Genomic DNA, 14,424 nt, shown 5'->3' on the forward strand with positions numbered 1-14,424 from the left:
ACCCAAATAAGGGCACTGCGTTCATCCACCTCTGGCCTGCTCGCTTCCCTACCACTGAGGAAGTACAGTTCCCGCTCAGCCCAGTCAAAACTGTTCGCTGCTCTGGCTCCCCAATGGTGGAACAAACTCCCTCACGACGCCAGGACAGCGGAGTCAATCACCACCTTCCGGAGACACCTGAAACCCCACCTCTTTAAGGAATACCTAGGATAGGATAAAGTAATCCTTCTCACCCCCCCTTAAAATATTTAGATGCACTATTGTAAAGTGGCTGTTCCACTGGATGTCATAAGGTGAATGCACCAATTTCTAAGTCGCTCTGGATAAGAGCGTCTGCTAAATGACTTAAATGTAAATGTAAATTATATGCATAGTTGAGCATCTTTTTGTGACAAAATATTGAGCTTAAAACGGGCACGTTTTTTTATCCAATAATGACATAGCGCCCCCATAGGTTGAAGAGGTTAAAAAAAATGTTGAACCTAAACCACACAAAGCTTTCTCCTTTTGCACTATTGACACACAATCAGCATCATACCACTCCTGGTCACTCGAACCAATTCCACTTTACCCAATTCATCCTTCACCATCTTTGAGACCGTTAACAGGTCTCCCACAAAAACATCCTTGCTGATGATTCACACTCCAACCCTAAACTGCTGTTCATTACCAACTTTAGCCCTTTTCACCCCACTGTTCTTCACCATCCTCCACTCAGTCTCAACAACTGTACTCACACCAAGATAATCCCTGCTTCCTCCATTGCTCCTCCAGTCATCCCCCGGACTCCCTCGCTCTGTGCTGTGAAATATGTGAGTGTTTGTGTTCGCAAAGTAGCACCTATATTGTTCTCATTCCAGCACATCTGTTGTTTCACCAACTTGTTATCCCTTTCGTCTGCACTACTTGCTGTCATTTCCCTTCCTGATTTTCCGCTCTTGGATGTCTCCTCCATGCTCCTACTCTGTCAGTAATTCCTCCCTGGTTTATTAATTGGTAGTCAGGTCAAACAACAATATATTAAAGGTGCTGCACATTATATTCCAAATATAGAATTAGAATTGTCATTTCCATGATTTCAACAGTTCACGAGTTAACTAAGCCTATAATGTGGACACCTAGGATATGGATACCAAGGACCTTGAATCTCTCAACCTGCTCCACTACAACCCCTTCGATGAGAATGGGGGCGTGCTCAGTGTTTAGTTCCAGGGTCCTTCGCTTAGTGATGCTCTTTGAAGGACTATGGTGTTGGACGCTGAGCTGTACTCGATGAACAGCATTCCCACATAGGTGTTCCTTTTGTCCAGGTGTAGAGATTTCATCATCTGTGGATCTGTTGGGGCGGTATGCAAATTGGAGTGGGTCTAGGGTTTCTGGGATAATGGTGTTGATGTGAGCCATGACCAGCTTTAAAAGCACTTCATGGCTACAGACGTGAGTGCTAAGGGTCAGTAGTAATTTAGGTAGGTTGCCTTAGTCCCTGTGCCCAAGAACACTATGGTAGTCTGCTTGAAACATCTTGGTATTACAGACTCAGACAGGGGATGAAAATGTCAGTGAAGACCCTTGCCAGTTAGTCAGAGCATGCTTGGAGTACACGTCATGGTAATCCGTCTGGCCCTGCGGCCTTGTGAATGTTGACCTGTTTAAAGGTCTTACTCACATCGGCTGCGGAGAACGTGATCACAAAGTCGTCCGAAACAGCTGATGCTCTCATGCATGTTTCAGTGTTACTTACCTCGACGCGAGCATAGAAGTTATTTAGCTCGTCTTGTAGGTTCATATGAATCCCGTTCCTGGGAATTAGATTTGATTACAAATCGTCCCAGTCTGTTACCACAGAAGGGGTCCGTTTGTCCCATTTCCAGCTAGGTTACGAGGCGCTTTGTCATTTCCAGAGTCAGTTTATTTTGGTATTGTCCATATGTAGCTTGTTTTTGGTCACAGAATGGCTGAATAAGTGCAACATTTTACCTGGAGCTAACTATGCAAGCATAGCGCATGTCGAATGACTTTAGCTTCCTTCCAGGCCTGAGGACACACGCTCTCTAGTAGGCTTAAATTAAAGATACGGAAAACAAGAATGGCAATATAGTCCGCTATTTCCTCAGTAATTTTTCATCTAGATTGTCAGACCACGGTGGCTTGTCATTGTTGATAGACAACAATAATTGTTTCATCTCTTCCACGCTGACTTTACAGAATTCTAAATTACAATGCTTGTCTTTCATAATTTGGTCAGATATACTTGAAAGTTTAGTGTGAGCGTTTGTTGCTGGTATGACATCCCTATGTTTGCTAATCTTGCCAATGAAAAAATCATAAAAGTAGTGGGCTTTGTGATGAATGAGCCATCTGATTCAGTTACGTTTTTCCCAAAATTGTATGTAAGATTCTCAAAAGCTTTTTACTATCATTCTTTATGTAATTTATCTTTGTTTCGTTGTGTCGTTTTTCTTCTTTTTATTCAGTTTAGTCACATGATTTCTCAATTTGCAGGACGTTTGCCAATCGGTTGTACAGCCAGACTTATTTGCCATTCCTTTTGCCTCATCCTTTTCAACCATACCATTTTTCAATTCCTCATTACACACCACAGAGCAGCAAATATTCTTTACATCATCAACATAGGAATTACCTGTTTTATTAAATAATTGAGACACACAAATGACTTGAGGGAACCAGAGATCAAGATAGCCTAACCATAAGAAAAAAACTCTTCCTCCTCACGCTGCTGCTGGCCTTTGTAAATTCTGACGTTATGCTCCTGAAGTTTTCAGTAATAGACTACAACAGCAGTCGGCAACCTTTTCCATTTGTAGTGACAATTTATCTGACCATTTCTACTGATCTGGTGCCAGTTATGATTTTCATATTCACATTTTACTGGAACAGTAATTTAACTTATAATCGTATCTCAAAATCATTGTCTGTGATTAATCTACATTCTATATAAATCTAAATGAAAATTATACAATCTAAATAACTTTTATTGCCATTGCCAACTATGTAAAATAGCCTACATAAAGCCAACAAATAAAAACATCTAGAAAATATCCAGATAAAACTAAATCACATTGGCTGCGCATGACCTGTCTACATAGAACTTTAAACAGTGTATCAACTATTCCCTAGGTCTGTCCGAAACGTGATAGCAACATTGTATAAAATATTCTGGGCCCTCAGAGTTTCCTGCGCCAGTGAGTTTGGGACAGACACAGCTGTAAGCTATTTGTGAAAGGGATAAGAAGAAATCAGGTATTTTATGACATTTCCACTGGATCAGAGCATTACATTTTTCCCTTTCATGTTGAGTGGTTATCAAGAGTGAGAGCTGGAAATATTTTACTCTAATCAATATTTCCTCAAAGTATTTGTAAGACATTGTTTACTTTCTGTTTGAGGTGAAGAAAACATTACTTTGAGAAGCTACACATATCATTAGTGGTGGTGCGTAAATACTATCAGACATCCCCAAATAGGTGCATTGCTCTCTGCATCGCTCTCTGCCCTCTGTTCGCTAAAACACAATTTGGTTGCAGAAACTCCTCTATGCTAATGCAGAAACTGCTAGTTATACCAATACCATAGACCTACTGTAGGACCCATAACTTCACCTAACAACATAGACCTACAGAAAGGTGCCTATATTTGAGACCAAAAGTTGTCTCGCACACTGCTTAGGATTTCAACAACTTTAAAAATGTATTTCTAGCATACAATCGTCGATGTTACTACTAATGGGAAAACAAGACAAAATATAACTTCTTGTTCACCTGACTGTCTTAAGACAAATGTCAAATAATTAACATTCATTACAGATGTCATTGTTTGTACAACATAATGGCTACGCTGTTGCCATCACCTTTTTTACAGTGTATTTCTTGCTGTTGTGGGCCTTAAACCACCTGTCCGACTTTTTGTTCACACAGGAGAGAGACGGGACTATCGTGGATCCTCTGGGGGGGCCTCAACAACCTCATGATGCTGACGAGGCAGAGAAGAGTCTCTCCACATCAAAACACCTCAAGAAACACCAGCAGAGACCCACAGGGAAGAAATCTCATTGCTGCTCTGACTGTGGGAAAGGTTGGAAATCTTCATCCGAACTTAAAATACACCAGAGAACACACACAGGAGAGAAACCTTATAGCTGTGATCAATGTGGGAGGAGTTTTCCTGCATCTAGATATCTGACAGTGCACCAGAGAACACACACAGGAGATAAAACTTATAGCTGTGATCAATGTGGTATGAGTTTTACTGTATCAAGCAATCTGATAAGACACCAGAGAACACACCCAGGAGAGAAATCTCAAAGCTGTGATCAATGTGACAAGAGATACTCTGATAAAAGATCTCTACTCAAACATCAGAAAATACATACATGAAGAAGTTGTTTCATGATAATGAAATCATGTCACAATGTAGAATGTTTTAACATTGTAGTAGGGGTATTTTAATGAGGTCACAATGTAAAATGTTTTAACATTGTAGTGGGAGTATTTTAATGATGTTCTACCTTATCGTTTGCCCTGTTCAATTGATTGCAGCATGATATGGATATTAGCCTCAGGGGAAGATCCAGGCTCTGAATTGAAAGAGCATTATTTAACAAAAAGTGACTAACAAAAAGAGCTGTGTTACACTTACTGCGTTGGTGACCCACTTTAATCTAAATGCAGCACTTCAAAATGTAGCTAGCTGTCTTCTACAAGTTGAAACAGCTGCTTGTTTAAAAAGGACTTGTAATATGATACAGTGACTTGCGAAAGTATTCGGCCCCCTTGAACTTTGCGACCTTTTGCCACATTTCAGGCTTCAAACATAAAGATATAAAACTGTATTTTCTTTTGTGAAGAATCAACAACAAGTGGGACACAATCATGAAGTGGAACAACATTTATTGGATATTTCAAACATTTTTAACAAATCAAAAACTGAAAAATTGGGCGTGCTAAATTATTCAGCCCCTTTACTTTCAGTGCAGCAAACTCTCTCCAGAAGTTCAGTGAGGATCTCTGAATGATCCAATGTTGACCAAAATGATTAATGATGATAAATACAATGCACCTGTGTGTAATCAAGTCTCTGTATAAATGCACCTGCACTGTGATAGTCTCAGAGGTCCGTTAAAAGCGCAGAGAGCATCATGAAGAACAAGGAACACACCAGGCAGGTCCGAGATACTGTTGTGAAGAAGTTTAAAGCCGGATTTGGATACAAAAAGATTTCCCAAGCTTTAAACATCCCAAGGAGCACTGTGCAAGCGATAATGTTGAAATGGAAGGAGTATCAGACCACTGCAAATCTACCAAGACCTGGCCGTCCCTCTAAACTTTCAGCTCATACAAGGAGAAGACTGATCAGAAATGCAGCCAAGAGGCCCATGATCACTCTGGATGAACTGCAGAGATCTACAGCTGAGGTGGGACACTCTGTCCATAGGACAACATTCAGTCGTATATTGCACAAATCTGGCCTTTATGGAAGAGTGGCAAGAAGAAAGCCATTTCTTAAAGATATCCATAAAAAGTGTTGTTTAAAGTTTGCCACAAGCCACCTGGGAGACACACCAAACATGTGGAAGAAGGTGCTCTGGTCAGATGAAACCAAAATTGAACTTTTTGGCAACAATGCAAAACGTTATGTTTGGTGTAAAAGCAACACAGCTCATCACCCTGAACACACCATCCCCACTGTCAAACATGGTGGTGGCAGCATCATGGTTTGGGCCTGCTTTTCTTCAGCAGGGACAGGGAAGATGGTTAAAATTGATGGGAAGATGGATGGAGCCAAATACAGGACCATTCTGGAAGAAAACCTGATGGAGTCTGCAAAAGACCTGAGACTGGGACGGAGATTTGTCTTCCAACAAGACAATGATCCAAAACATAAAGCAAAATCTACAATGGAATGGTTCAAAAATAAACATATCCAGGTGTTAGAATGGCCAAGTCAAAGTCCAGACCTGAATCCAATCGAGAATCTGTGGAAAGAACTAAAAACTGCTGTTCACAAATGCTCTCCATCCAACCTCACTGAGCTGAATTATTTTGCACGCCCAATTTTTCAGTTTTTGATTTGTTAAATAAGTTTGAAATATCCAATAAATGTCGTTCCACTTCATGATTGTGTCCCACTTGTTGTTGATTCTTCACAAAAAAATACAGTTTTATATCTTTATGTTTGAAGCCTGAAATGTGGCAAAAGGTCGCAAAGTTCAAGGGGGCCGAATACTTTCGCAAGGCACTGTAATTGTTGCAGATGTTTGTGTATATACACGCATGAAAGCACTGTAATAAATTGTTCTATAATCAATTTTATTAACAATCTGACATCACTCCAGTATTTCTTGACCACATTCAAATGCTAATTGTCTTTATTCCACTACCGAATAAGCATGACTCAAATCACATCTTTCAAACATTCAGCCTGACAAAAAATACAGTGGAGCAAAAAAGTATTTAGTCAGCCACCAATTGTGTAAGTTCTCCCACTTAAAAAGATGAGAGAGGCCTGTAATTTTCATCATAGGTACACTTCAACTATGACAGACAAAATGAGAGAAAAAAAATCCAGAAAATCACAATGTAGGATTTTTAATTAATTTATTTGCAAATTATGGTGGAAAATATTAAAGTATTTGGTCACCTACAAACAAGCAAGATTTCTGGCTTTCAGAGACCTGTAACTTCTTCTTTATATTTGTGCGTTGTATTGACCTGCTCTCTTATTAATAAGTGAATAAATATTTAAATGTAACTGACTTGTGTGATAAGTTTGTCTAATTTGATATTAAAGAAATGAACCACATTTGACGATGGCGATGTTAATCTTCACTTGGTGACCGCTCCTGACGACCCAGGTAAATCGTGCACGAGGGATCCCTCATACATGGGATCTCAGGGAGACCACACTTTGGGAACGGAGCAGATGGTCCCACCTTTGATCTGAGAGGCAGCGAGACAAGTGGATTCCACATCTCAAACTTAGTTTTTAAAAAGACGAGCGAAACATGTAAAGTAGAGTTTTTAGAAAATTCTCGTAGGCTCTGACTGTGTATTCCTGTGTGAGGGGGGCACCTTGGAGGTGTAAACATGTCCCAGTCAGTAGGCTCTGAGTGTGTATTGCTGTGTGGAGGTGTAAACAGGGCGGAGGCAGCTATCTGTGTGAACTGGATGAAAACTAGAATCTGTGTTTACTAGTTAAGACCATTTATGATATCGTATAAGATATTAAGGTGCACCTGTCATTTTTTTAAACCTGGACCCCATTTTAGAAGTATTGAAAGATGTAAATGTATGAGTTGCATTATCATAGGAACTAACCATGGTATAGAAATGTGAAAATATTCCTGCAGGTTAAAATATTGTTGAAAAACAACTCATTGATTAGTTATGTTTGGGGATAGCATTGTGTGACTGATGAGAGTTGTGTGAATGTGGAAATGAGTCAATCTGACGTTTGGATAGTAACATATAGAAATATGCTTACTCAGATGATTGAAATTTGGATAATAAACGGGATGATATTTTAGAAAGCAGCGGAAGGTCTATAGTTCCTGGGAGGCTTGAATTTCCCGTGGTGTTTGGGAGTTTAGAGAACCGTTGACGATCCCATGGTCATTGTCTGGGAAACAAAAGTTTATTTTTTTATTCTGCTGGGATTATGTTTGGAGAGCTGCTTCTTAGCTATGGAGAGTCCTTGAAAAAGCCAAATGAATGGTTTTCGTGAGTACCTAAATAATTTCTTACGTTTTATATGGATTCTGTGAATATATGAAAATATGATGAATTGTATGTGTTTATTATGATTACTAGAGATTTGATAAAGTAAAACTGGGAATATAATTAGATACAATTTAAACAACCCATATGTAGACAAATATAGGTTTTAAGTTGGTATCTTTAATGGATCATTTGATAAATATGAGGTTTAAGCATTATTAAACAGTCCACAAAGTCTGGGCAGTTGTTTCAGAAACTAATCGGAGTGTGTCCACTTTAGGATAAAATTACCCTAAGGATGAAACTATAAAACGTTATTGGATTTTCCTCGTCCGGGTACTACATTTGAAATAAAACTGCCCTTAAGGACTGAGAGGAGTTGCTAGATTGATTGAATAAACCTTTTTTCCAACAAGTTAGAGTGAACCAAAGTGTCTGACCGTCCACTAGATTATACGTCACAGTGGCAGAATCACCTGAAAGACGTACATAGCCATCTGCTGACTGGAGTTGATATCGCAGTTAAGAAAATAATTTCAGACAAAAAGCTAAAAAAGTTATTTGAAGAACATTTTGTGGGAACCCCTATACGTTATTTGAAGAACCCCTTATCATGGTTCCTCAAAGAACCTTTTGGGGTTAATTTTTTAACTCCCTGTCCACCCTCCCTCCATTATAAAAACATATTATAATAATATTGACAATATTAATCAAATAAAAAATGGTTTATTAAGTGGCACCACAAATGTGAATTAATATTTACAAAACAATTTACCAAACAAAACACATTATAAAATTGCAAAATTTCTGCAGAAATGTCAGACAATAATAAATAATAACATTATTTTTTATGACATATATACATATATTTTAAAATGATGATGTACAATAAAAACAACATACATTAAACATGAATCATAGTTAAACTAACAATATTGTAGACTTGATGCTAAATACAGATTTTCAGCTTTATTGCGTATATCATATTCACTTAGTTATGTTAGGAAGTTTGCCATCTTTATGACCGGCCCTGTTAACTTCACCCCAACTTCTCTTCTCCCCAGAAGACAGTAACTTAACAAAAGTTTTTTTCTGACATTTTGGGGGAAATTTAAGGGAAAATAAAAAATACAGCCCTAGTAGAGCCCCAAGTCCCATGGAGACGTCCTTGAGGGGGTGGATGTTCTCCCCATCAAAGGCCAGCGGGATTTCACTTTCATGGTGAAATGGATTTCCACCGATGTGCAGTAAAGGAGTGAAGAGCGGTGAAATCTGTGTCAACAAAAGTAAGAAAAGATTAATACATATACAATTAACAAAGAACATAACAAATGTTCAGCTGTAGTTTTATATAAGCATGCACACTTATGTTTATGAAGAAACAGATGATTGGTGCATAGGCATACCATGTCATGGACATAAAGGCCACTCGGCTCCTCTTTGAAGAGGTTGGGCAAGAGCAGAATCGCTGCTGTGGTCTCCAGTCCTAGAAAAGCATTGATCTTACTACACTTGCTAATTTTATTGCAAAATACATTAGAGAAAGGGAAGGAATAAGAGCAAATACCTCTTCTGTATTGTCCTAAAAGGACTGTCAAAATAGCAGGATGATGTCCTCACCCCTGCCTCTCTACCTCTGCTAGTCCTTGAAATCTCGTTTTGTCTATATCCATTCCATGGACTTTATTAATTTCTAAGAAGATCTGAAAAGATAATTAAGATAAATAAAGCGGACATGTGACGTTTCCAAAATGGGATAGTATTGTATATGTAACGTTTCCAAAATGGGATAGTATTGTACATGTAACATTTCCAAATTGGGATATTATTGTACATGTAACATTTCCAAAATGGTATATTATTGTACATGTAACGTTTCCAAAATGTACATGTAACGTACATGTACATATTATTGTACATGTAACGTTTCCAAAATGGGATATTATTGTACATGTAACATTTCCAAAATGGGATATTATTGTACATGTAACGTTTCCAAAATGGGATAATATTGTACATGTAACGTTTCCAAAATGGGATATTATTGTACATGTAACGTTTCCAAAATGGGATATTATTGTATATGTAACGTTTCCAAAATGGGATATTATTGTACATGTAACGTTTCCAAAATGGGATAGTATTGTACATGTAACGTTATGCCCCCTTGTGAGTTAATAGTATTGCATGCTGTAGCAGGCTATATAAAGAGGAAGACCTCCATTGACGATTCAGTTCGTTGTAACATCTCGTCAGGACAGGTCACCGTCCTTACTTAGTTAACGTTTGCTAGTTCATTACCACAAAACTGAGAACTGCTCTAAATTGGAAACGTACATTATTGAGTGTAAAGCCATGTTGGCTTTATGGAAACGATATTCAATATATGGGAACGAATATAGTTGAGGGAAATAATCCAAACCTAGTTGTGCCAAATTAGGACATAACGTTATTGTTATGTTCTGTTAATTACTGATGTCCCCTTTAAGGATGAAGCGCCCTTGGTCATGTGCAGTATTGTTCTATGTTATTCTGGTACTAACTAGTTTGAGTAAATGTGAAGCTCCAGTTCAATTGCTTGTATTCAGAGTCTTTCTTATTACATAAATAAGTACTAAGTGTTAAGACACTACAGTTATCTTGCTAGATAACGGTACTGTACTGTAGCTCATACAACGCCGACGGTCAAACCCGGCTTTCTAATATTTACGGTCGTCACGACTTCTATCGAAGTCGTTGCCTCTCCTTGTTCGGGCGGTTCTCGGCGGTCGACGTCACCGGTCTTCTAGCCATCATTGATCCATTTTCCATTGGTTTTGATCATAAAGTTAATTAGTGAACTGTTAAATAGTATATGGCATATTAAATATATTAAGCTATTGTAATCATATAGAAACATCATGGAATATTGTACATCATATTAGCATCAACATACATTATTTTTTCATTAGATTTCACATAATAAAGATATGTAATATTTTCAAGGTCAGAAGTCAGATCCCATCACCTGCTATGTGATAGAGACAGAAGAATGCACAATGGTCAGTGCTATCCGGGATCCTTGGGCCATCCCTACCCTAAACCCTAACCTTAACCCCTACCTTAACCCCTTTAAGAGTCAACTTCAATGGGCTAGGGACGTCCCAAGGATGTATCTCTACCTGAAAATACATGATCGAAGTGATTGATAGTTGGTATTCAGCAGTCATAAAGCCTTATTTACTTTAATGAACTACTAAAATAGTGATTTTGTCAGACAGCAGCTCTACACTTTATTGACTGACTGAGCCATTTATCCTTCCATCCCTCCTCAGCCTTCCTCTCCTCTGAAGACCCAGTGAGGGTGGAGCTCAGTCAGAGAGCTGTTGAGGGATTGGTTAGGAAGAACACTTCTACAGACAGAGGTCACACATGGTTTAGATGGTAAATATGTCCCCTTTGCGGTTCATCACGTCAGCAAAAGGGAATATGTTCCATCATCCATGTTTATTTACAATAGTGCAAATTTTCCACTGATATTGGTGTAATTTCTCACCCCTTTTGGCTGTATGAAAATTAATTTCCCATCAGGCACACACATTTGTTCTTTGTTATTATGAAGGTAATTTGTGTAGAATGTACTTTACCCCATTAATTCACCCCATCTCTTTACAATGCTTATTTATATTCAGTGGCCTGACTGCGTCCAGACTATGTCAAAGGCCCATCCTGGTAGATCTGAACCCTAATGCAGCTTGGAGTGATCAGATGACAGAAGTCACATTTAGGTGCCAGGGGTAACTGAGGCCATAGATTCTCCATATCCATTACTTTGAGTGTTTTATGTAATATTACTGAATGTGTTTCTGTGTTGCAGGGGCAGTCAAGAAATGGAACGGCAACGGCCACAGAACATGACATAAGCAGAGCAGCGGGAGACCACCTCAAGCTCCCGGTAGAGCCGGGGGTGGTGTTTACCACTCCACCACGCCTTCAGCAGGCTTGATACTGTTTTTCATACTAAGATGGACCAAGAGTTTGTTGATTGGTCATTCATTGGGTGAAATCAAATCAAGCTTCATTTATACAGCACATTTCAGACATTGATGCAACACAATGGCTTCACAGGAAGAAAAAAAACAGAAATATTTAGTACACAACAAACAGAAGACGAACAACTGAAAGAATGAGCATCCTAAGGAAATGCCATTGATTTAAACTATTAAATCAGATGCAATATCCAACCCAAAATATAACTTTGGTTTTTAGGAGGGGCACTGAAAGTTGACTAGTACCAACTGGAACCTAAAAGACACCCACCATGAGACCCACTAAATCTGCTCAAGAAGAGGCAAAGAAAATAACATTTAAAAAATAATTTATTACCATCTATACCATTCATACTTTACAAAATCATAATTCTCATTCATTCTTAATTAATTCTATTTACAAAAACATCAAACAAAAACAAACCTCAGGGGAGCATCATCCCTCCCCGTCATACCTAACCAATACCTAACCCTTTCCCTATCTCCCCTTCCCTAATCTATCCCTTTACAAATCTCACTCTAACACTCCCAGCCCTAATCCCCCCTTCCACCTCTCCCGTGCCGCATGCTGCCCCCACTTCCTCTCCTCCCTCTTCATCCTCCCCCTCAAATCACCTTCCACCCTCCTCACTATCCCTTCCACCCCCCAATCTCTCCCTGTCTTGACTAAATTCTGCCTGGCTTCCCACAGTCCCCTTTTAAAGAGACTCATGAGAAGCCAGAGCAGAAACCTGTCCCTATCCATTCCCCTCACTCTCCCTTACGCCTCTCTCTAGCCTAGCCCATGTCAACACAAAATCACTCCTAACCACACCTAGCAACACCCGTGCCCTAGCACATACACCCGTGCCCTAGCCCACGGCAGAGAGATAACCCCCCGGGCACATCCGTCCTACCGCGCCATCTTCCGAAATACTTAACGGAAGACTTTGAAAAACCAGGAGACTCACCCGATGCTCCCCTGGTCCATCTCCACCGGCGGGGACGTCCTCTCCACTCCTGACGCCCCCCCGTCCTCCTGCATCTCTCCAACCCAGGATGCAGGCAGTGTGTTAGGCAGGGTGCCCTGCACCCTGGGTTTCTCACCACCACCCACCCTCCCCCCTCCCTGTTTGCCTCGGGGCCGTATGTAGGGGACCCCAACTCCTCACACAGGAGTTGGGATCCCTCTAGCACACCGCCCACAGACCCCTCACTGGAGTCATCCCCCACTAGGATGTAAGGGGCTGAGGCAAACAGGGAGGCCAATGTACCCCCCCCCCGCCGATCTCTTAGCCCCCCCCTCCCCCTCCACACCCCCTCCCTCTCACTTCCTGCCAAACTTCCCCTCTTCTTCCCCTTCTTTGGTGAAGGAGGTAGCGGGGAGACACAACGTCCCATCCCCGCTAACCCCTCCACCAATTCCCTTGTCTCGTCCTCAAAGAAACTTGGCAGGCTGTCCCCCACTCCTTTCCTCCATCTCCCCTCCCATCTTCACACCTCCCTCCGTCCCAGTCACTGTCCCCCTCTCCCTCTTCTCCGCTCCTTCTTCTTCCGCCTTCTTTTTCTTCTCTCCTTTTTTCCTTCTTTCCATCTTCACTCCTCTTTCTTCTCGCCTCTTCCTTCTTCCCATCCTCTTCTCTTGCCGTCTTTTCCCCTGTGCCATCCGTACAATCCGCACGCGTCCTTTCTTTCCTCCCCCATCCCCCGCTCCCCACCCAGCTGCAAACGCGTATGACCTGTGACGAGCTGGGCAATCACGCCACAGGTGTGCTCTCGAGCCACACCCGTGGCAAGCCTTGGGCTCGTCACATTCCTTGGCCTTCCTTGGCCGTGCTCTTCCGACCCACAAAAACAACATTTCTTGGAGCTGCACGAGGCCAGGATATGGCCGTAGGCCATACAACGCCTGCAGAACGGGGGCTGACGGGCATAATACAGCGTCCCCCTGTCAGCCCCCAGGGAAAACATTGCCGGAGGATGGAGGTAGTCATCCACACTCTTCGGGGACTCCCTGAGTAACGCCTGGAAACCTCTTCTCCCGTTCCAGAAACCCAGGGAGTCCCTGAGGTACTTCGCTGAGGAGACATTGTCCATGTACCTCCCCAGAAAGGCCCTCACTTCTTCATCCTTCACGTGCGGATTGTACATGGTTACGGTGACCACCCTGAAGCTGTTCCTTGCCAGGCTGGTCATCATGTAATGGCACAGGGGTTTCGCTCCTTCTCCTTCTCTCACCTCCTTCGTAACTTCGTTGTGTTTTTCTTCCACTTGTAACGTCACATCATATCCTTTCTCGATGGGATTCCCTTGAAGGCATAGTACATTACATTTACATTTACATTACATTTAAGTCATTTAGCAGACGCTCTTATCCAGAGCGACTTACAAATTGGTGCATTCACCTTATGACATCCAGTGGAACAGTCACTTTACAATAGTGCATCTAAATCTTAAGGGGGGGGGTGAGAGGGATTACTTATCCTATCCTAGGTATTCCTTAAAGAGGTGGGGTTTCAGGTGTCTCCGGAAGGTGGTGATTGACTCCGCTGTCCTGGCGTCGTGAGGGAGTTTGTTCCACCATTGGGGGGCCAGAGCAGTGAACAGTTTTGACTGGGCTGAGCGGGAGCTGTACTTCCTCAGTGGTAGGGAGGCGAGCAGGCCAGAGGTGGATGAACGCAGTG

The 14,424-nt window shown here is 41.2% G+C and overlaps 1 long non-coding RNA gene across 1 annotated transcript; it reads right to left on the minus strand.

Moving 5' to 3' along the window:
* Window positions 1–8,687: 8,687 nt before the first annotated feature.
* On the minus strand, window positions 8,688–9,502 carry LOC124024374. Its single transcript, XR_006836980.1, has 3 exons — window positions 9,301–9,502; window positions 9,140–9,219; window positions 8,688–9,005 (listed from the first exon to the last, which is right to left on the minus strand). It is a non-coding gene; the product is annotated as an uncharacterized LOC124024374 (long non-coding RNA).
* Between the last annotated feature and the right edge of the window lie 4,922 nt (window positions 9,503–14,424).

This window comes from Oncorhynchus gorbuscha, linkage group LG03, assembly GCF_021184085.1.
Source record: "Oncorhynchus gorbuscha isolate QuinsamMale2020 ecotype Even-year linkage group LG03, OgorEven_v1.0, whole genome shotgun sequence".
NCBI lineage: Eukaryota > Metazoa > Chordata > Actinopteri > Salmoniformes > Salmonidae > Oncorhynchus > Oncorhynchus gorbuscha.